This window comes from Otolemur garnettii, unplaced genomic scaffold (assembly GCF_000181295.1).
Source record: "Otolemur garnettii isolate 467f Iridium unplaced genomic scaffold, OtoGar3 scaffold00046, whole genome shotgun sequence".
Classification (NCBI taxonomy): Eukaryota; Metazoa; Chordata; class Mammalia; order Primates; family Galagidae; genus Otolemur; species Otolemur garnettii.
Window position 1 is genome coordinate 9,784,697 of NW_003852441.1, and position 23,477 is coordinate 9,808,173.

At 42.9% G+C, this 23,477-nt stretch overlaps 1 protein-coding gene across 3 annotated transcripts in view; it reads left to right on the forward strand.

The window, feature by feature from the left end:
- STX8 (syntaxin 8) overlaps nt 1-23,477 on the forward strand; it is a 294,548-nt gene that overhangs the window by 23,958 nt on the left and 247,113 nt on the right. The window lies entirely within an intron of this gene.

Consider the following 23,477-nt stretch of genomic DNA (forward strand, 5'->3'; position numbering starts at 1 on the left):
GCCTCCCAAGTTGCTGAGACCACAGGCACCCGCCACAATGCCCAGCTATTTTTTTTTCTGTTGCAGCCATCGTTGTTTGGCGGGCCCGGGCTGGATTTGAATCTGCCACCTTAGGTGTATGTGGCTGGCGCCTTAGCCACTTGAGCCACAGGCGCCGAGCCTCAATTCAGTTTTCATTGATTTTTTTAGATACGGTAAACCGTTTATGTTTAGCCGGATCCCATCTTGGGTAGAAAATGCTTAGGTGGAATCCAGATGAAGTCAGAAATTTCTTTTGCATTCTTTGGTTGTGTTTTGTGCTTTGTTAGCTGCCTTGTAAACTCTTGAAGTCTCTCCTTATTTGTGTGGGAAAATGAGGTGGTTTTTTTCCTTTTAAATTGGCATGTTGAAAAAAATGTGTCCTGATAATAAGATTGTGGTCTGGGGCTCGTGGAGGTAGAGGGTGCAGGAGTTGGGCTCTTCTCCCTGTTCTTCGCCAGTGAGTAATTCACACTCTAGAGTCGACAGCTGCTTTGAACCCAGCTCTGTTGGGGGACCGGGAGAAGTGGTCCAGCTTTCCAAGGCTGAGGTTAATGGATCATCAATTGTTACATCTTTAGAACTGGCCTCCCCTGCCCCCCGCATCCCCCCTCCCGCTTCCAGAACTCCATTAACTTCATTGTGGGAACCGTTACAGAAGAAAAATGAACTTCAGCTAGAAACCAGCCTCCCCCCATCTTCCACACTACAGGTGATGTACCCGTTGCGGTGAGGCGGCCTGTTCTTGTTTAGTCCCTAGTTAGGAATAATACAGCTTTCCAAGTGTAATGGGTTTGTTTTTTTAAATTTCAGATTAATATTTGGGTACAAACCAGTAGGTTTAGACATGTGAGGTTAAAGTCTGAGTTGTAGCTGTGTCCTACACCCAGGGAGTGTGCCATGTATCCATGCATTGTACCCACTGGATAGGAACCTACTGAACCCCTTCCCCAGTAAATTTGATTGAGTTTTTCTCACACATGGGTCTGTGAATGTTAATCTCCTAGTTTCAAATTGGTGTTGAGTACATGTGATGCTTTTGTTTTCTCAATCTTGTGATACTTAGGAGAATGTTCTCCAAATTCATCCAGGTTGTTACAAAGGGTGCAAAATCTCCAGTTTTTTTATGGCTGAAGAGTATTACATGGTATTCATACACCACAGTTTATTAATCCGTTCATGTGTTGATGGGCACTTGGGTTACTTCTTTGTGATTGGGAGCTGAGCTGCTATGAACATTTGAGTGCAAATGTTCTTGTGATAAAATGTCTTTATTTGGGTAAATGCCTAGTAGTGGGATTGCAGGGTCCAGTCTGTGTGGGGGAAGATGAGTTAATTAGGGTTTCTCACCTGAAGGCCAGCAGGTGCCAGATTATTTTATGTAACCATGATTAAACCTGCAGGTGCCATGATATCGCAAGTAATCATTATTAATGTCATCATTCTATGACATCATTCTTATTAGTGCTTGATTCCAAGTCACTATGTAAGACTCCAAGGCTTTCCTACATGTGCAGCTGTGGGTGGAAGGTGGATACTTCTTATGCTAGCTCACTTGCCCCCATAAGCTGGATGAAGGCAGATGCTTGCTGGCTGCTGTGAGCTGAATAAAGGGCATGCCGTAACTAACTCGGGCTCCTTGGGTTTTTTCTGGTCTGTCTGAATCCCAGGAGAGCCGCCTCAGCCATTGGCACTACAATTGGCATCATTGGCAGGCTTTGTCACAGACTGGTATGGAGCCTTCTGTACCACTAGAGGGGGAATAGAGACGGGTGGTCTGCAACAAGTATGTGGTACTTGGTGTCTTACCTGTTATCCACCTGGGTGCCCCCTCAGGAGTGGCCTGATGCGGATGAGACACCACTACAGGTCAGAGGGACCCTCCTCACAGTGGGAGAAGCCTTCAAGAAGAAAAGTGGGGATTGTGGGCTGGGTATTTCTTACAACTCTACAAGTAGAGACTGAGCAATGTTCTGGGAGGCAACACAGGTCCGGGAACTTGTGGAGGAGACAGGTGGCTCCTTGAGGACCTGAAGTGTGACTTATGGGATCAGTTGAACTCTCCTGTGGCAGTGGTGGTTGACTCCTCGGAAGAGGAGAATGAATCCTGCTTTAGGGCATGGCCAGTGGCAACAGAAAAGGCAAAAATGCAACAACCAAGGGCCCCAGGAGGGTGGGCAGTGCATCCCCAGAAGTGGCTGAACACTCTACCTTTCCTCCCTATACCCAAATGGAGTTGGTGGATCCAGGGAACAGTTTAGGCAGAAATCTGAGTTTCTGACTTATTGGATATTGCACTTATGGGATCTAGGTGTATATGGCATTGTCCTGGATGTCTTATAGATGGAGAAATTAGCTTCTGTCCTGAGACAGCCATCCTTACAGCGCTGCTTGCAGAATTGTTGCCACTTCAGCCAAGATAATTCTTGCTGGACTGGGTCATGGCTGTAGTCTGTACTGTGTGGACTAAGGTTGAGGACTTACCAGGTGCTGTTAGTTACTAGCCATCCAACTATTTGGAACTGCAACAGGTTCTTTGAGAACTGGGCATTCAGAATGCCATGTCCAATGATGAATGCTTTACAGCTGGCACGAGGGACACTGTGCTGCAGAGTGCACTCTGCCCTGTTTGGGTCTTGGCAATATTGGCACCTTATGTAGGGTGACCAATAAATGAAGAAACTAGCACCACAGCTGATCTAGGGGAGGCAGAGGCCATATGGCAAAGGAAAGGAGTTCGGGGCGTGAGTAATAAAGCACTACACAGTGGGGAAGCCATGAAACCAGTGAAGGTCATGTGCACTCAGATGTGGGTAGACCTTTGTCAACAGGGGTTGACCGAGAGAAAGTTGATGGGAAACCCAAAACCCTGCTCTTAGAATTATGGTAAAAACTAACTCCAGAGTAGCGGTTCCAACCCCTGAAACAGTAAGAAGGGAGAAGCAGCATTAAGGAAGGCTAAGAGGCCAGGTGTGTGAGCCGTTTGCTTACAGGATGTCTTGCTGGAAGAGAAAAAGGTAGAGGGGGTTCTTGGTCAAGGTAAGAAGTCAGAAGGGTCCCCCAACCAGGTAAGATCTGGATTCTTCAGGAGCAACTAGAGAATGGCCCCAATTCTCAAGTGGCGCGTCTGTAGCGGGAAAACTCCATCCTGAGGAATGCCCTGAACCAGACCACAGGCCAGGTGGAGAGCAAGCAGAGTGCAGAGCCAGCTGAGCTCCAACGGGAACTCAGAAAGTCAGTAAGGAGCTGGTAGAGAAGTTGGAGGCTGCATGGAGGAGCAGCAGCAGGGAAGGCTCTGGAAACCAGGGCAGCTGCCTTAGAGAAGCAGGTCCTGTGGCTGCAGGCTGCTCACAAGGAGAGTGGGGAGGCCCTGTGGAAGTGCCTGGATGGGGTCAGCCAGGAGCCCTGCCACACACAAACCAGCTGTGCTGGCCTCCAGGCAGACGGGAAGGGGGCCCAGGGGTGGCAACAGCAGGTGGCCGAGCTGCACAGCAAGTCACAGTCCTCCAAAGCAGAGGTGAAGAGTAAATGTGAGGAGCTGAGTAGTCTCCATGGGCAGCTCACGGAAGTGAGGGTGGAGAACTCCCAGCTCACGGAGAGAATCCCATCTATATGAGGCCCTGCTGGAGGTGGGCCAGGCCTGGGCCACCCAGGCCAGCCAAATAGACGTTGACAGCAGCAGATCTGCTTCAAGGAGCTGGAGTCCCAGATGTTATGTCTAGAGAAAGGCCACCAAGCTAAGGGGGGCTGTGGAGTAGCAGAAAGGGAAGAACAGCAACCTCCAAGAGAAGAACTGCAAGGCGGTGGAGATGCTGGTCACAGCTGAGTGGGTGTGGGAGAGAAACTCCCTGACTCAGGCCGAGGAGGAGTGGGGGAAGCAGCACCACCTGACCAAGGCACAGACCAGGGAGGCCCTGTGGGCTCTGCTCCTGGAGCTCTCTGTGGCCTTCTGGGCAGTGACTGCCTACACCATGTACCCTTTTGCAAGTTGGGTACAGGACTGGACCACTGAGCTATGCAGTGGAACTGCACAGACGCCAGCTTGGTGAAGTGAGGGGGTATGTTTAGAGTAGCGCAGTGCCCTCAGCCTCAGCCTATTATAGGGGTGGCACCTGTGGCTCAAGAAGTAGGGCACTGGCCCCATATACTGGAGGTGGTAGGTTCAAACCCGGCCCTGGCCAAAAACTGCCCCCGCAAAAACCAAACCAACAAACAAAAAATAGCCCCATTATAGGTTGAACAGGAAGCATTGGGTCCCATGACCTACAGGGAAGCCTGGGTGCAGAACATAACACCCAGGCAAGTGAAAACTAGTCCCTTTAGAGGGGCATGCCCTGATTGCTGAGGTTCTGTGGTACACTGATGAGTCCAGGTGGGGGCAGCCTGCGTTGTGGGTGGCTGTAGCCCTCCACCTGCTGGAAACTATTTGGTATGACACAGGAATGGCTTAAAGCAGCTGGTGGTTGCCAAGGAGCCATTGCTGTCAGTGATTTGTACAGACAGCTGGGCTAGCTTTGTGGGGGTTGACCCTCCAGATGGCCCTATGGCACCTAAACCACTGGATGGTTATGCATAGGCCATTGTGGGGCCAGGCCATGTGGCAAGAATTGTGGGAGCTGGGACACCAGGAACAGGTGACAGTACATCATGTCACCAGACGTGCTCTGTTGGCCCATCTGGGTAATGATGAAGTAGACACCCCAGCCAAAGTGCTGTGGTGAGAGACTGCCCCAACATTGGAGAGCTGTTGCCCACGGGCTACATCACTGCTACATGCTGGGCAGAAAAGCATGTGGGCTATGAGCCTCGTTTGCTATAGCTGGTACTGTCGTTGCAGTCGTAGTGAATATTGTATATGGATGCAGTGCTCCACACTCCTTGCACAGGGACCCTTGTGGAAGACTTTGTCATGTAGATTGTGAGGCAAGAAACCCAAATGGGGTCAAGTGTGGAGAAGATGAGTGAATTAGGCCTTCTCACCTGAAGCCCATCAGCTGCTAGGTTATTTCCAGTAACCAGGGTTAAGCCAGCAGGTGCCATGTTATCGTAATCATGATTAAGCAATTGATGTCATTATTAGTACTTGATGCCGAGCCATTGTTGTTCTGGCTGCTATATAGGACTCTGAGACTTTCTGCCTGTGTGCACATCCTAAGGTGGACTTCCTGGTGGGGGTGAGGGGTTCTTATGCTCGCCTGTCCCCATGAGCTGGCTGAAGGTGCACGTCTCCATGCTTGTTTGCTGACTGCCACAAGCTCGATAAAGGGCATGTCATGATTACCTTGGGCTCCTTGGTTGTTCTGTGGTCTGAGTACCATGTGAACCTCCTCAGCCTCAACCACTGGTACTACAGTCTACTTCTAGTTGTTTGAGCACTCTCCATACATCTTTCCATAGAGGCTGTGCTAGTTTGCAGTCCCTCCAACAGTGCATGAGTGTTCCCTTCTCTTTGTACCTACCCCAGCATCTGTTGCTTTGGGACCTTGTAATGTGACCTATCCTCACTGGGGTTAGGTGGTATCTCAAAGTGGTTTTGATTTGGATTTCTCTGATAATTAGGGATGATGACCATTTTTTCATGTGTGTATCGGCCATTCTTCTGTCCTTGTGAAAAGTTTCTGTTCATGTTGCTTACCCAGTTTTTAATGGGGGCTCTTGTTGATACACTTGAGTTCATTGTATATTATGGTGATCAACCCTTTGTTGGATTTGTAGCTTGCAAATATTTTCTTCCATTTTGAAGATTTGCTTTATGGGTTGTATTTTTTAGCTCTGCAAAACTTTTTAAACTTGATCAGGTTCCATTTATTTTTATTGCTATAATTGGCAGTGGGATCTTCTTAAATTCTTTCCTTAGGCCAGTGGTTCTCAACCTTCCTAATGCTGAGACCTTTTAATACACTTCCTCATGTTGTGGTGACTCCCAACCATAAAATTATTTTCGTTGCTACTTCATAACTGTAATTTTGCTACTGTTATCGTAATGTAAATATCTGATATTAGGTGACCCCTGTGAAAGGGTCGTTAGACCCCCAAAGGGGTCACAACCCACAGGTTGAGAATTGCTGCCTAGGCCAATAAGATAGTGTAGGAAAAACTCTTATCTTCTAGGGCAGTAGTTTTTGACCCCAGCTGTGCATTGGCATGTTCCACCTCAGATAATTAGAGTGGGATTGGTGTGGAGGCAAGGAAATCCTGGTGATGCTAATATTTAACCAGGCTCGCAAAACACTGCCCTTGGACAAGTCGGAGAGGATGAAGCAGTTGTTTTCCTGTTGATCCCATCTTAGGAGCTGGTAATCTCAGGCTTTCAATAAAACTATGACATACAGGAAGCTGGATGAAATGTTCAGTCGTTTCTGTGAAGGAATAAACCCAAGGAGTCAGTGAGGGATGAGTGATACTCTTGCCAGTGTCCTGGGCAAGGTTTTTTTATTTTTTATTTTTATTGAATGGTAACTACGTACATTAATGCAATTCTGGGGTACAGTGTGGTGTTTTCACATACAATTTGAAACATTTCCATCAAACTGGTTAACATAGCCTTCACGTCATTTTCTCAGTTATTGTGTTAAAACATTCATATGCCACTCTTAGAAAGATTCACTTGTACCCTTGTAAGATAAACCACAGAAGTGATCCCTCCAATCCCCCTCCCCCTGGGCAAGGTTTTAAGTGAAGATGGAAGCCTATGGTGGGCCAGCTTATTGTGGTGCCCGATACTTCTCTGGTCCCGTGGATCCAAGGGTGATGTCAGGGGATAAAGGTGGTGATTCAGGTTGTGACATAGAACAGGTGAACAAGGGAATCCCAGATGAAAAGAAAGGGCCATCTTTCAAGAAGGGCCCTGATGTTGAAAGAAGTGAGGAGGTTCATAAAGGCATGGTTAGGATGGGAGCGCCTTTTATGGGGAGATAGGGGTCAAGTAGAAAGGTGACATCAAAGGGGAAAAAACACTCAATTGTTCTACTGATACATGGTAAGTTAGAGTTTGAGAAGTGTGTTCTGTGCCAGACGCCTCTCTCATTCACTGTCATTTAATGAATTTAGGCTCTCTGAGGACCTTTGGTCCTACCACTAGGTCTTTGTAGCTTGTGTGGTGTTTTTGTTCTGTGGCCCCTGGTCATCTGCCAGTGTCAGTGTTGCTGGCCCCTGGGCAGTCTGTGTCCTTGCCCTTCAGAGTACAACCTGCTGATATGCAGCGGCACCTGGAAGTGTGTTAGGATTTCAGAATCATCTCAGACCCAGGGAATCAAAACTTGCATTTTAACCAGACCCTGGGGTGATCTGTATGCACATTGCAGAAAGTGTCTGGATGTTTGCATGCAGAGTGGGATTAGTAGTCTGGGGTATGGCCCGGGGAGGAGAAAGGCTGTAGGAGATGCCCAGGTGGTTCTGATGGGCGGCAGAGTTAGAACCCTGTGCTGTGACGCATGGTGCCAGTAATGACACTAACAGCTTGTGCCTGCTGTTTGTTTTCTGTCAGGCACTATGTTAAGCTTTCTTATAATATCCCGTTTCACAGAAGAGAAACTGAGGCTCAAAGGGGTCACAGTTCTAAAGCTCTAATTAGTCTCAGCTTAGATTTCAGCTCTGAACTCTTAACCAGGCATCAGAAGGACTCAGCTCTGTAGCTAACTATCCCTCAACCATCTGGGCTTCAAACTCATTGACCTTAAACTGGGGATGGGTGTTCTGCCCGCTTTTTCATCATTGTTAGGACCAGATGAAGGGATTGCTATGAGAGGGCTTTGTAAACTTTAAAACCTTAGTACAAGATGATGTTCCTGGAGCACTGTGTCCCCATCAGCCTGGGAGGGAGGGAGCTCGTGCTGCCTCAGAGACCCCCGTCCTTCCTGCCATGCCCCCGGAATGCTCTAGAGCAGTGAATTTCAACTGGAGTGCCGTGAGAGGGTCTAGGTGTGCCACGGAAATTTTTAAAGATCATTAATTATTTTTGAAAGAAGTTTAAAGCACAGTAAATATATTCTTATTTTTACTTTTTTTTTTAATTTAACATAATTTAAATGTGCCATGGAAGTTTTAACTAGAGGTTCAAGTGTGCTGTGAGATAAAAAAAGGTTGAAAAACACTGCTCTGGAGAGAGCTGGTCTCCTTGTTCCATGAGCTGCACCTGGTCCTCTGCCCACCCATTCTTCCCTGCCGAGTTTTATTCTGTGTTCTCTTTCCATAGCAGCCAGCTTGCTGGCTACTGTCATATTAATAAATGTTAGTTTACTAATTGGTTTCACATTAATTCTAACAGTGGCATAAATGGCTGGCAGTGACTTGTTTTCTGGAGATATTTTAATTGAAGCCTTAGGATTTAAACCAAAGTAAATTGGGAGAATTTTAGGGAATTTGGTGGCTTAGTGGAGGGTGTTTTGTTTTGTTTTGTGGGGGGTGACGGCTTTCTGAAGAGCTCGTGAATCCTGCCACTAATGCTGCCTCTTTTCCTGCCTGTAAGGCTGATCCGCATGGTGGACCTACAGCTGTTGCTTTTTGGTTTGTTGGCGGATGGTTGGTGTGGCAGGGCACAGGGAGCCTAGGCTGAGGAGAAACTGAGCACAGGTAAGCCAAGTCCTGAGGGTTGAAATAAGGTCACTCACTAGCCAGGCTTACGGATGAAACTGAGAGCAGCCTACATATTGTATCCTTTATTGTTGAGGAGCAGAAATGTAGACTAGTTCAGAATGAGCTTCCAGAAGAATTCTGTTTAAAAAGTCTATGAACACTGTTGAGGAGAAATGTCTCTTATGGAGTGGTTTAAAGATGGAGTGGTAAAAGTGGACAGCACACAGTGATGCTCCCTTCCAGATGACATGGAGTCTGGCTAAGAGTAGGCAATTAGATAGTGATTGCCTTGAAGAAGGAAAATTGTTGCAAGACTGAAGTAGGGGGATCAGTTGAACCCAGGAGTTCGTAGCCATCCTGGGCAACATAGTGAGACTCCCATCTTTATAATAATGAACAAAAACCTCCCTGGGAAATCTTAAGGGCTATGAGAACAGACACAGAGTTGATCTAACTAGTCCAGGAGGACTTAGTAGAGATAAGCGTAAGTGTATAGATGAGTTGATGAACAAATGAATGTTGACGCCGGACTGGGCTGGTGGAAGTGGATTCTTAGATTCTTAGTCACTTACTGCTCTTTGATTTCATCCACCTGCCTATGTCAGAGTCACTTTTGCTGCCTATATTCCTAATCCCTTCCCTGGAGACCCCCTCCCACATCCCCAACTTCTCATACCCAATAGTTCTTCTTGGACCTGGCCTTCTCGAGAGGATCTTAATTCAGTTGTAGACATGATCAGTTTTGGTTCACAGTTGGACCATGTCTTCTGGCCTCCCGACTATCAGGCTGCTCAGTCATTCCCAGTATCAGCTGTCAGGGAACTTTCAGCTGTGTCTTTGGAGAAACCTCACTCCCTTCTGCCAGTTGGTTTCCTGGGATCTCCGACTCCCAAAGATTCCTTCGGTCCACCCCACAGGTAATTCCTACTTCTGGGTTGCTCCAGCATTCGTGTTTGCTTCTCGTAGTTCTTTTTTTTTTTGACAGCTCACAGCAACCTCCAACTCCTGGGCTCAAGTGAGTCTCCTGCCTCAGCCTCCCAAGTAGTTGGGACCACAGGTGCCCGCCACAACGCCTGGCTATTTTTTGGTTGCAGCCATCATTGTTGTTTGGCAGGTGCTGGCTAGATTCGAATCTGCCACCTTAGATGTATGTGGTTGGCGCCTTAGCCACTTGAGCCACAGGCGCTGAGCCCTTCTCATAGTTCTTGATGGTTGGTTGCTTCGCCTCGTGGGGGTGGAGGGCCTGTGTCTTCCTCTCACTTCATGACCTGTAGAATCATACTGGCTAGAAAGCCTTGTCAGAACTTTAGAATGTTAGACACGCTCTCTGTGGCACATTTTGTCACTAATGCTAGACTACTGCCACAACACATTTACTGTTAGAGAACTGGGGCTAATTAACTAATCAGTCTCTCCCATAATAACTGACAGCAATGCCACAAGATCGGTTTGCCCTACCAGGAGTTACCTGGAACCAGGGGAGCCTCCCTGTCTTCCTAGAACCCCTGCCTCTGTTTCCCTCTTTCCTGTTTACTTTGTGCAGTCCTCCTTCCCCCTCTCCTTCCCTATCCCTCATTCCTGGAAGGAGTCCTTCTACCCCTCCTTTTCCTCGTATGTGGCCTTATTAAGAGGAGAAGAGTATTGTCAAACTTCAGTCTGGATTAGCATTTTCTTTAAACAAACATTAACATGGTGCTCACATAACTGAATGTGTAGCTGTCATGTGACAGAATCTTAGTTTTACCTTACGGATTACTGGTCTTTATTCTAAAGCAGTAAGCCTTGGTCTAAATAAGCCATGGTTGACTAATTTAGCGTATTTCGAAACTTGTTAAAGAAATCTCTGTGCAACAATGTCTCTTAAAAGAAGATAAGCCCTGACTTATAAAGCAACGACACAGCATCTGATTAAAAACCCTCCTGCCCTTTATATTTGAGACCATTGCTAAGTCTCACAATTAGTAAAGAGAAGAAAAAAAAAATCATTGCATACTCCACTGCTCTGTGACCATCTCCAAGATTATGTGATTAACTCAGCTGTAGTGGGTGGCTAATTGGCTAAGCTTTAATCTTCACACCACCAACAACGTAGAGGATTATAGTGAATCGGAAGTTGTTGAGTTTGAGGTGGTAGTTATGTCAGGAAGGCTATATTAAGTGGAGCCATTGCTCAAATCAAAAGAAGATAGTGAAATGTCCACATTTTCTTACAGATTTTACATTTAATCTTAGTTATATTTTTTCTTGAGCTACCAAAGCATGGTAGTTCCAAGGTGTATTTCATATCACCCTTTGGGTAAGCCATCACGGGCAAAAGAAAAATACACGTTAAATCTTATATTAAAAATACATCTTATTTTAAACCATTGAATTTTTTATTTCAGTGTAAAGCTTAGTTTATGGGGAGGATGATTTACACCTAATAGGATTTAGATTTCCTAAAGAATCACCGATTTACACTTTGTTCCTTAATGTTGTTAACACATGACCAAGCTCTTCTTCTAGAAGTAAAGAGTTGCTAACAAATACACTCTTGCCTCATTAGCTCGTGGGAGACAATGGACAAGTCATAAATACTTGTCCCATTTATTTATGCCCTAGAAATTAAGTAATTTCCTAGCTTTTCTGACATAAGGCTATGCTAAAATCAATACAAGTTTGCTTTTCTTCTCTATTACTTGAGCCCAAGGATAGTTGAACCAAGGCAGTATTAATTATAGTCAAGAATATTAAATAAAATTCTCTTCTAGCTTAATGAAACATAGGTAAAGAAGCAAAAATGTAGGGAGGGGAAGGGGAGAGGGGTGGGGTGGAGGGAGGGCGATTCGAGGCATCACCTCTATGGTTTATCTTACAAGGGTACAAGTGAATCTTTCTAAAAGTAGAATATAAACGTCTTAACACAATAACTAAGAAAATGACAGTTCGATGAACATATTTCAAATTGTATATGAAAACACACTGTACCCCATGATTGCATTAATGTACACAGCTATCATTTAATTAAAAAAAAGAAGCAAAAATGTGGTGATAAAGCAAATTTTCCATTAAATATGTGTTTGAGTACCTACTATGTTCTGAGAATGTGATGACAAAGAAAAAACACCTCCTTTTTGTGGTTGGGGTATATTGTCCTGTGAGAAAGACTAAAATAAGGTAAAGAATCACACAAATAAGTAAATTCAGCAGAAAACTATTGTGCTTTGAGAGAATACCAACAGGGAGCTGATTTAGCTAGGGAGACTATTTAGTATCCCACTGCTATTCAATACTAAATCATTTTCTTTGTTGCTGGTGTATATTTCTTGATCAGATTTTAGATACCTCAAGGACAATAGAATGTTTAATAAATACTTACTGAGTAAACATCTTTATGCTTTTTATCTTCCATAACATCTAGCATAGGGTTGGGTATACAGCAGGTGTATTTTTGACTGCTGTTAACTCCTCTAATTTTAAGTTAGACAGGTGAGAGATTCAACAGCTCAAGGGCACCACGTAGGATCCAGGTTCTGGCTCTTTCTTCAGAGTGTTGGCTTTCTCTGAGGAGAAAATTTTTCATTGATTGCAAGGCTGATTGAGGATATACTCTAGTAACTGTACTCGAGTAACTCAACAAACCTGGGAATATCTGACTTAATACGTGAAAGCTTTTTTGCCAGTCTCATATAAAGTCATGTAAAGGTGACTCAGAGATTCAGGTTGTTTCCATTTTAGGGCTGTGCCATTATGACACAAGGCGTCCATGTCCCCATGACTAGAGAAGACAAGGTGTGTGGAACTCACACCCTTCTGACATGCTTGGGCCTGCGAGTTTTGTACATTCAGCCATTGGCCGTAACTAGTCACATGGCTCCACCCTACTGCAGGGGAGGCTGGGAATGGAATCTTTCTGTATCTTTAAGAAGAGTGGTTAGAGAACCACACGGCTTTGTCTCTGCCTAGCTGATTATTTTGGGTAGTTTGGAAAGATGAGTTTGGGGTACGGTCCTGCTGCTCTAATTCAGCAAAGATTGCGATCAGAAGTTAGAGGTGCACAAAGTGGGCTGAGAGATGACATGGTGGGATTTGTTCATCACTTACAATACTCATTCTTGAAGAGTTCAGTCAGGAGAAATAGATCACAACACCCTGAAGTTAGTGCAGATGGGCCTGCAGAAGTGTCATGAAGACTAGCAGGGCAGGTGTTTTTTCCGGCAGTCAGTGGAAGAGACCAAGTCATCTGGGAAAGGTGGTGCAGATTGTCCTGACGCGCTCTGATGTTAGGTGGTGCCAGCGTTGGCTCAGGATGCTAGTCTGGGGGTGGGATGCCCTCAGCTGCCCTAGAGAATATTCCTACTTGAAACGTCTTAAATAAGGAGAAACATCCATATATTGTAATAGGCCCATGATGCCATCAGGGATCCAGGTTCTCACTCTCCCTCCAGTTTGCCTTCCTCAGAGTTCTGGCTTCCTCTTCAGAGTAACTGTGCTTATGGTCCCAGCCACACTCCAAATATACCAATGGGAGAAGAGGGAGAATGTGCTTTGTATAAGTGATATGTTCATATGGCTAAGAAATCTAAGACATGTTTAACAGGGATCAGTGAAAACCCTCCCACTATGCCCTCCACTCCTCAACAGAAGTACTTAGTGTTAATTTTTGGCATATTTGTCCAAGGTTCTCTTAAGCATATAACGGCAGATATAAATCTACCATTTCCCTTTATCTTTTGCACAGATGGTAGCATATTGAACATACCATTCTGCAACATTCTTTTGTCACCTGATCAAGTATCTTGGATATTTTGCCAATCACAGTGTAAGGTTTTGTCATTAGGTTTTATAGCCTTATAATATTTCATCGTATGTGTGTAGGTACCATAACTTATTTGACTAGGATCTTATTAATATATATGTGTATTTTATTACATACAGAAATAAAGTAGCAAATAACTTTGAATGTAAGGGATTTCACTTGTGTGAGAGTATATCTCTAGATAAGTTCTTAGAAGTGGGGTTTTGGGTCAAAGGGTTTATGCATTTGTAGTTTTGACAGCGTTTGGCAGTTGCTCTCCAGTGGAGTAAAACAGGTTTAGACTCGTGCCAGCCATTTATGTGCATGATTGTTTCTCTATTTAGTCTTTCCCAAAAAGTTATTAAGCTTTTTTGCATACTAGTACATAAAGATAATTTTTTGACAGTTCTATATAGTAATATTTTAGAGTTTTATGTAATTACTATATATAATTAGACCAGGGTTGTAAAGAAATTCTCCTGTGCTTTTTTTCTGGTATGCTCATGGTTTTATTTTAGAACAGCTAAATATTTGATCTATTTAGAATGAGGGAAAAGTATGAATTTCACTTTTTTCCTACTTGGCTACTTTATTTTTATGGCTGATCAATTTTTTTTTTTTTTGCAGTTTTTGGCCAGGTCTGGGTTTGAACCTGCCACTTCTGGCATATGGGGTCAGCACCCCACTCCTTTGAGCCACAGGCGCCGCCCATGCTGACCACATTTTTTATTGGTCACCTTATTTTCAAATTTGGAAAGCTATATTTATCATAATACTTTCCCAGATGTATTTTAATCTGTTTATGGACTTTGTAATGTGTTCCATTGGTCCTTCTGTCTGCTCATGTCCTGGTCCAGTGATTTTTTTTTTTTTTTCAATTGGCGTGCCCTCAGAGGATCTTAGGTGTGCCACGAAAAATTTTAAAGATCATTAATTAAATTATTTTCAAAGGTTCAAAGCACAGTAAGTATATGCTTTCACTTTCTTTTGACCAACATAATTTAAGTGTGCCATGGAAGTTTAACTATAGGTTCAAGTGTGCCGTGAGATAAAAAAGGTGGAAAACAATGTTGTAGGTTATATATTTACTTCTGAGATTGGTCATTGCTTGAAGGGATCTCTGTAGATCAGAAAGGAAGCTCTATTAGCAGCCTGAGTTCCAAATAGACCCTAAATGTAAAGAAAGATTATCTGTTTGTCTGATCGATTAAGTAAATGAAGCCAAGTACCTTAGATCTGAACAGATATTAGTCATTGCACCTCCATGTCATTCATCAAGTCGGCGAAGGTATCTGGCTATTACCATATGAGCTGTAATGAAGCACATCTTTCCTCAAGTGGTTAGTAGCCCAACATGGTAGTTTCTCAAGTGGTTTTTTAAAGCTAGGTGAAAAAGATGTATCAAATGAAGACAGAGTTTAACAATACTATTTATAACAGGGAAACATGAAATACGTAGGCATAAGTCAAAGGGTGTATGAGACCTACACACTGAACTACAAAACATTAGAAAAATTAAGGAAAACCTAATATGTGTATATAGTAGTCCCCTTTACCCATAAGGGGTATATTCTAAGACCTGCAGCAGGTTCCTAAAACGTTGGGTAGTTCTGAACCCTGCATTTACTATGTTTTTTCGTATAAAGATGATATGATAAAGTTTAATTTATAAATTTGGCAAAGAGATTAACAAAAATAAAAAGAACAATTATAACAATATACTGTAATAAGTTATTGAATATAGTCTGTCGCAACCCCTTGGGTTCCCATCACAGCAGGAAGGAACCGGGCGTGACATGGATTAAGAAGTACAAGCTTGTAGGAGGTGGGCTAGCCCTTCTTAGCAGGGCAGCCCCAAGCAACCTCCGCACCAGCCTTTTATTGAGCCCGTACAACACAGGTGACGGGAGTAATTAACAAATGACTACGTGCTGAATGAAGGCTTGGGCTTTTCCACAAGGAGCACCTGTGGATGAATGGCCCGCGCTCTACCCCTCAGCTGCAGATCACCTTGCTCAGAGGTCATCTGGCTCTTGGCGTCCCCTACAATAGTCTCTCTCTCAAAATATATAATATTTTCAGACCACAGTTGAGTGTAGGTAACTGAAACCATAATAAGCAAAACCTCAGATGGGGGAATTTTATGTCTGAAAATTGAGAGAGTCAATATTATAAAGATGTCAATTCCCTCAAGATTTATGTAGAGCAAACCCGTTACAGTCCCCAGTCAGTTTCTTGTTTCTGTTTTTTCAACTTTAAAAGGTGATTATAGCCACAGTTTATGTGGTAATACAAAAAGCCAAGAGCCCAGGCAGCTTCGAAGAACACAAAGGCTAGAGGACTGACATTACCATATAGCTGCAGTGCGGTGTTGGCACAAGGACCGGCAAGTGAACCAGTGGACAAAGTGGAATTCAGAATCAGCTCCATAGACGTAATGTCACCTGATTTATGATAAAGGTAGTCTTTTCAATAAATGGTATTATGTCAACCGGATATACATATGGAAAAAATGAATCTTGGTCTCTGCTGTCACCCTGTGTAAGAAATCAATTCCAGAACAATTATAGATCTAAATGTGAAGGGTCAAATGAGAGCTTTTAAAATAAAACATAGAGTATTTTTATGAGTTTGGGATAGGTGAAGATTTCTTACCCAGGCCACAGAAAGCACTGACATAAAGGAAACACATGATAAATTGGACTTCATTAAAATAAGAAATTCTGTTTATTGAAAGATACCACAAGAGTGAAAGTCAAGCCACAGCATGGAAATCTGTATTTTCAGGGCATATATCTGACACAGGAAATGTGTCTTGGATATAGAAAGAACGCCTATAAATCAAAATGGCAGACAACTCATTAGAAAAAAAAAAAGGCAGAAGACTTGAACTTGGATTTCACAGAAGAGGATATTCAGTGGCTGATGAACATATGAAAAGGTTTTCAACTTCACTAGTCATCAGGAAATTGCAAGCTAAAACCATAATATCATACTGTTACACCAAGAATGGCTAAAATTGAAATGACAAACATGGCAAGTGTTGCCAGGCTGTGGAGTGACTGGAATTGTCATATGCTACTGGGGGGACTGTAAATTGTACAACTTCTTTGGAAAACTGTATTTGCTAAAACAAAACTGTTATAAAAGATGTGTATGATGGTGATTTTTCAACTGGTGTGCCATGGGCTCTTCAGTATGCCACGAAAATTTTTAAAGATCAGTATTTTTGAAAGAAGTTCAAAGCATAGTAAATATATTCTCTTTTTTACTTTTATTAGACCAACATAATTTAAGTGTGCCATGGAAGTTTAACTATAGGTTCCAGTGTGCCGTGAGATACAAAAGGTTGAAAAAACTGTCATACAAGAATGTTTATGGAAGTGCTAATCTTAATAGTCCCATCTGGAAGCGACCCAATGCACATGTACATCATGATGGTTAAATACAATACGGCATGTACAGCAAATGAGAATACACAACCTACGGCTACATACCTCACTGTGAAGGAATCTCAGACATCACGGGGAGTGGAATGGGCCAGACATGTGTTGTGTGATGCCTTTCCTGTAAAGGCAAAATTAACTTACAATGTTATCCATCGTAAGAGCGGTTCCCTTCAGTAGGAAGTAAAGGCTGCAAAGGAGCATGAGGGGTTCCTGGGCTTGTGGTAATGCTTTGTCCCTTGCTCTGGGTAGTGGTTAACTGAGTAGTCACTTTCTGAATTATCTTTGAGCTGTTTACTTGTGATTTTTGTTTGTATGCTTTATTTGAATTATAGAATATGCATGTAAATACAAACATTAAATATGTTTATGTACCACAGGTATATTAGTCTACATATGTATATAGTTATATACTTGTATACATGTGTATAGTATGTGTACTTATACAGAAGTCTGTATATAAAGAGCCTCCAAGAGCGATGTCCTGAACAGACCACAAGATGGAGATGTAAGTCAGTAGGAGAGGAGATTTATTCAGACCCTCCCAGTTGCTAGCTTTTGATAAGTTACAAAGTTTTTCCCGCCTAGAAAGTGAGAAGAGAATGTTGTTAGAATTGCTCCTATTTCGTAACCTCAGGAAAGGAATCGCAGTACTTTCTGTTCCTCTCTCCCCCCCACTTGACCTGTTTGTCATTTTTATGCTTCTCCTGTAAAGACTTTGCCCCAACCCCAGTCTGTTTATTACTGTTCCTTTCATTCTCCCTTTCTTCTTTTTTCTTTTCATATCTATCTTTTCTATTTCTCTTTCTTCCTGAAAAATATGCTTGATATTAGCATTTCTCAGTTTTAATTTTTGTCTTCTAATTTTTTTTGTTTTTGAAAGCAGGACTCTTTCAGTACTTGCTCCTAATAGCTTCTCCTTCAGTTATCACTTGTCTTTGTGGATTTTAGTTTTCTTATTGTCATCCCTTCCCTTTCCCTGTTCCATCATGCAAAAATAACCCTTTAGTTGGATTTAAAGCATTAACGTGACATATGCTCAGAACAAGGCAAACTATACTGATGTGTAATCCGGAAATTAATATTCTTTCTTTCCCTCCCTCCAGTGCCATTTTCCTAAACAGTCTTAACCATGTATAAGGTTTTCTTTCCCACATTTATCCATGCTTGTACAAATGCATATTTACATAAATAAGTTTTCCTTTCCTACTCTTATGAAAACAAAATCGAACCATACATATTTCTCTGAGATTTTTCCACTTCAATTTGAACATTGTTCCAAATCAATAGATCTAACAAATTCTTCTCAATACCTATAGTCCACAATGTTAATATGCATTTTCCAGCCACTCTGTATCGGACGGATGTTGAGTTGTTTAGTTTTTTGCCATTACAAACAATGCTGCAGTAAATATAAGGATTTGTGGCCTCTATTTCTGTGGGACAGAGTTCCCAAAGTGGGGTTACTGTGGACAAAGGGACGGGTGTCTAAAATTTAACAGATACTGCCCTGTCTGTTTCTTAAAAACTGTGGTGGTGTTTTATATTCCCTCCAGCAATATGTGGGAGAGCCCCTCTTTCTGTACCTTAGCTGTCAGTGGGTGTTACAGAACTTGTGAGCTTTGCTGGTGGTCCAAAGAGAAAAAATGGTGTCTTGTTTTGAGTTCCAGCCTTTTGATATGGTGAATAAAGATGCTCTGCCATTGCATGCATTAATTTTAAATTATAAAAATTGAAAATTAAAAAAGACATTCCAGTCCACAAATCAGCAGGAAGAAAGGAGTTACCTAGGCTCGGCGCCTATAGCTCAACCGGCTAAGGTGCCAGCCACGTACACCTAAGGTGGCGGGTTCGAATCCCCAGCCCGGACCCGCCAAACAACAATGACGGCTGCAACCAAAAAAAAAAAATAGCCGGACGTTGTGGCGGGCGCCTGTGGTCCCAGCTACTTGGGAGGCTGAGGCAGGAGACTCGCTTGAGCCCAGGAGTTGGAGGTTGCTGTGAGCTGTAATGCCACGGCACTCTACCCAGGGGGACAGCTTGAGGCTCTGTCTCAAAAAAAAAAAAAAAAAAAAAAAAAAGAAAGGAGTTACCTATATATACTATATTTGGGTTAAAATTGTGTTGATGCTTTTAAAAAATCTGTCCTTAGCGGAAGGGAATATGGAAATTATGTGTGGTTTGGGGGAGTCTTTTTATCTTGCAGAAAACAACTAGAGGATAATACATGATGGCATATGTGATGAAGTGCTGCATTATGTGTGGGAGGGGCCATAAAAGGTCTAGGACTGCAGCCCCCACCCTACTCACCACCGCAGTCCCCTGCCCACCACCTCCTGTGCAGCCCAGTTCCTAGCAGGCCATAGACTGGTACCCATCTGTGGCCCCAGGGTTGGGGACTGCAGCTCTAAAGTGTGGTTTGTACAGTGAAGTAGTAAAGAGCTTGGTAGTCATTAGAATGTGAACTTTAACCAGCAGGTGGCTCTCAGTCACCATAAATTTGGTAGAGCAACTAATTCATTTCTCACTTGGAATTTTGGAGTTTTTTGTGTATCACCTCTTTTTGCTCCCTTCCACTTTTAAGGTGCCATGATCACCACACACTTAAGGTAAAGAGATGTTCCTTTTGGTTTCATTTGCTAGATTTTAGATTAACTAAGTGGTTCTCAAGAATAGCACTCTGGGGTTTCTGAAATTCAAGTTGAAGTCCAAAGTAGTGACTGCTTGATGGCCTTTTCCACTCTGCATTTCTGTTCTTCTGTGAACTGTTTTATTGAGGTTTTTATTTAATGTTAAAACTTTTTATTGGTAAATATGGCCAGCATTGAGTAGGATCTGAAAAGAATTTGTTTAAATTAGAAGAATATTTAATCTTAAAGGTGCTATAGTGAAATGTCCTTGGATGATATGTAAGGAAGATATTTTCCTTGTTTGAGTTCTTATTTGTTCTGGACTAATACTCAATGGAAATTATTTATTAATTCTAGCCAAAAAAAATTGAGTATTTACTTTGCAGTAGATACAATGTTAGGTTTTTATTGTCCCCAGAGTATCAATTCCATGAGATATTTATGGCTGTCTTGTTCACTTTCAAGTTGTTTGATGAGTGCTTGAAGGTATTCAGTAAGTATTTGTCAGGTGGATGGATGGACGGATGGAAGGAAGGAAGGAATGAACAAATGAAAAAAGGATCAGATTCGAAAAATGGGACAGTATTGGACTAAAAGAAGTTAACAGTTCAGTAAATGTGGCTACAAATAGTCATACATCCATATATCATTATCTTGAAGGATGAGTTTTACTTTGGGGTTGTTATTAGGAGCTATGTTGAAGTTCAAAAGGTAATGAAAAGTTTCCCTTTCCCTAAGTTGCATCGTTTCTTCCAGGTTGAAATCTGTATTCCCTCTGTCCAGTCTGTTCACCAGCACTGTGCAGTTTCCCTTTGAATCGCTGTGTTAATTATCCCTTTCTCAGATCCCCGTTACCTCTGACCTAAATTACGCACTGGCCTTTGCCCTGCCTTCCTGACTGCAGCCTCTCTTCATACTGCATATGAAGCCTGCATATTGTTGCCAGACTTTGTCTCTAAAGAATTTATGTCAGAGAATCTATTTCTGATTGAAATTTGAGCCTCGGTGCATCTTTATATTCACAGAAAGAAACCACACAAGAAACTGTTTTTGAAGGAAGTAATTACCTTCTTACACCATAGCAGTGTCTTCACATCCACAGGCAAGGCTAGTTACGAAGTTTTGCAGATTTAATTCCCTGACATTCTAGAAATACCTTCTCTAGTTCTAACTGCAAACCTCCCTGTGGTCTGTGAATACTCAAAACACTGATATTTTTCCCAAACAAAACAAACATTTCATATAGTCACTTTGACATCTTTTTGAAATGCTAAGAAAAGCTAAAGCAAGCTACGTCTTGGAATTCACTGCTTTTTCAATTCTGTATTCAGTTGATAAGAACGCCCTCCCTATGAACTCTTAACAAACTTCAACCTCATTTGTCAGCAGAAAGACGTGGATTGTCTGCACCCCCCCACACACTGATATTATCTTAATTTAAATAATGTACATCATTTTCTTTTTAGAATGAAAATGAAGCAATTTTATGCCTTTAGAAAGTGATGGTGAAGCTTACTGGTTAAATCTTGATGAGATAGCTAACATTTATTAATGTGACATTTATCTGATAAGTTCCATGTATTCAATAAGTTCTATCTTGAGAGAATATGAATAAGATTATTGATTTATATAAAAATCACAGTCTATACTAAACTCGGAAGTGTACTCTGCAGCATTTCCTTTTTTTATTATTATTATTTTTTTTTTTTTTTTGACAAAGCCTCAAGCTGTCCCCCTGGGTAGAGTGCCATGGCTTCACAGCTCACAGCAACCTCCAACTCCTGGGCTCAAGCGAGTCTCCTGCCTTAGCCTCCCAAGTAGCTGGGACCACAGGCGCCCAGCTATTTTTTGGTTGCAGCCGTCATTGTTGTTTGGCGGGTCCAGGCTGGATTCGAACCCACCACCTTAGGTGTACGTGGCTGGCGCCTTAGCTGGTTGAGCTATCGGCGCCGAGCCAGCATTTCCTTTTTTTAACTTTGCAGAGGAGAAATGCTCCTTCCGTGTCATTTCAGAAGTGAGGTTGAGCTACAACGTGTTTTACTGACAGAATTCCCTTTCATGTAATTCTCTCCATCTGCTTGAACAATATCAGTCTTTGCTGCTGAAGTCTTGAAGGCAGATTATGTTTTGCTTTGCTTGGTTTTTTTTTTAACCTCCGAAGATGAGAATCTTAAATATTTCTCTCATTTTGGTCTCTTTCGCTTAAAAAACCTTAGTTGTTTTCCCCATTCTGTTGCATAAACACTTACCGAATGCTTGTTCTCTGGCATATTCGTAGGTTCTGGGTTTTTTTTTTGGTCCTGGGGATATAAACATGACTGTCATGTGGCCTCTCTCCTCACAGAGCTCATAATTTAGGAAGGGAGACAGATGAGTAAATAACTAACTACAATCCTGCTTGATAAATGCCACGTTGGAGGTTGTGGACGCAGTGCCATGGGAGCACCAGCCAGTGATTAATTCAAGGCAAGGGGGTGGGGCCAGGGATCAGGAAAGACTGAGCAGCCGAATTGACATTTGAGTTGAGCCTTTGGGGATGAATAGAATTTTGCCAGATGGACAAAGGGGGTGGGGGTGGGGATACTCCAGACTCATACAAAAACATGAGAGTGTGAAAGTTTGTGCCTTTGTCTGAGTTGTGGTGCAGGAGAAGTGGGGTATGGAAGGGGGGATGTTGAGAGATCACTGGGGCCATGATGTAAAGCTTACACTTGATCTGTAGCTTCTAGGGAGCCATGAAAGTTTTGAAACCAGGAAATGATGTGGTGAGATTGTTTCAGAAAGATGATTGTGGCAGTAGTTGAGTGTAAGATGATTTAGAATGAAGGTGCCTGGGAACAGGGGGACCTGTTAGATAGAAGGCTGAGGCCGTGTTTTGCATGAGAGGAGATGAGGGTCAGTTCCATGGGAATGGGAATGAGGGCTGGACTCGAGGACCATTTGTAAGGGAGGCCTTGGCCATTGAGATATGGGAGACAGGAGACCAAAAAGAGGCTTAGATGACGTGGGAATATTGTGATGCTTCAAGCAAAATGGAGAGCACAGCCAAAGAAACAGTCTATGGGGTGAAAATACTGAATTTGATTTTGGATTTGTTGAGTTTGAGGAGGCTCACCCAGTTGGCAATTCCTAAATGAAAAGCCATAAATGCAGATAAAGGATCCATAGGCTGATATCATGGGTAGAGGTTAATTTGTAAATGTCTAGTGCTGTGGTTTGCAGTCAGGATAAGGGGTAGGCGAACAAGCCTGGCCTGAGTTTTTATACAGGGTAGACATAAAGTTCGTGTGCAATTTACCAGTTTACTATATTGCCTCTCTGGGGAGGGGAACATACCCTCGCTCACCTCTAGCTGTGAATCCACCCAGGTAATGTGTCTGATTTCATCTATTCTGGGCAGAGAATGTCTTTGAGCATTGCAAGCATCTGTTCCTATAGTCTGAAGCCACTGGAACAGATAGAGAGAGATTGCTCAGAGAAAGACAATACAGTGAGAAGAGCAGATCTAAATGACATCCCCAAGGAATACCAACATTCAAGGGGCAAATGGGAGGAAGGTAATTGCAAATTACAGAGAAGGAACTGTCAATGACGAAGGGAGGTTTGAGGAAGGCAAGGGAGGAGAAGCTTCACGGTAAGGGAATCAGATCAGCCGTGACAAGTGAGGCCTGAGTGAGGGGCCTGGTGAAAACTGGGAGGAGGATTTGGCGGTAAGGAGGTTATGGGTGAGAAGAGTTGTGGTAGAGTGAGTGCTGGGGTGGAAGTTGGGATTGCAGTGGGCTGAAGAGTGAACCATGGGCGGGAAGGGACCTGGTGTGCAGAGCACACCACTCCTTAAGGAAGTGTGGCTGTGAGTAGGAGAGAAAGTAGTTACTTGAGCATTTAAGATGGGGAAGAACTAGTAGAAAGCTAAAATGATAAGATTCTGGAAGAGTATGAAGATGAAATGTTAGAACAGGTAGAGACTCACTATGACTGTTTATCTTGAATTTAATTTAGAGTCAGTCTCTCAAATTTTGCCCACTGCCCACT